Raw genomic sequence first — 970 nt, forward strand, 5'->3', positions numbered from 1 at the left:
GAAGCCTTTGCTTGGGATGATAGTGAGAGGGGGAGCTTCAAAACAGAATACTTCCCACCCGTAGACATTCCAATAATTCCACATATGCCATGGGTTTTGAAAAATATTCCAATACCTCCTGGACTTTATCAAAAAGTGTGCAGAATTATTAAGACCAAATTGGATGCTGGGGTATATGAACCCTCAAATTCTTCTTATAGGTCAAGATGGTTTTGTGTATTAAAGAAAGATGGAAAAAGTTTGAGGCTTGTACATAGTCTGGAACCTTTAAATGCAGTGACTATAGCACATTCAGGGTTACCACCTGCAACCGATGCACTTGCTACGCATTTCGCTGGTCGAGCTTGCGGAGGAATGTTTGATTTATACGTTGGATACGATGAAAGGCTCTTGGCAGAGACTTCCAGGGATCTGACTACATTTCAAACACCTTTTGGAGCTTTAAGACTTGTCACTCTACCCATGGGTTGGACAAATTCCATTCCAATTTTCCATGATGACGTTACGTATATTTTACAAGAAGAAATTCCTGAAGTAACTGTACCATATATTGATGATGTGCCTGTCAGAGGGCCTGCAACAAGGTACGAGTTGCCAGATGGAAAATACGAGACTATACCTGAAAATAGCGGTATAAGAAGGTTCATAATGGAACACTTCGAAAATGCTAACAGGGTAGTTCATAGGATGAAATATGCTGGAGGAACCTTTTCAGGATTTAAGTCGGTAATTTGTGCGGCTGAAATAACAGTAGTAGGCCACCTATGCACTTATGAAGGCAGAAAACCGGAAACTGAAAGAATGAAAGTTATAGATCTTTGGGGACCTTGTAAAGACCTACATGACATCAGGGCTTTTCTAGGAACTGTAGGGGTCTGCAGAATGTTTATTGAGAATTTTGCAAAGAAAGCAGAACCTCTCAACGATTTATGCAAAAAGGGGGCTCCTTTTGTATGGGGACTGGCACAAG

The sequence above is a fragment of the Laccaria bicolor genome, genomic scaffold (genome assembly GCF_000143565.1).
Source record: "Laccaria bicolor S238N-H82 LACBIscaffold_18 genomic scaffold, whole genome shotgun sequence".
In the NCBI taxonomy this organism is placed as follows: domain Eukaryota; kingdom Fungi; phylum Basidiomycota; class Agaricomycetes; order Agaricales; family Hydnangiaceae; genus Laccaria; species Laccaria bicolor.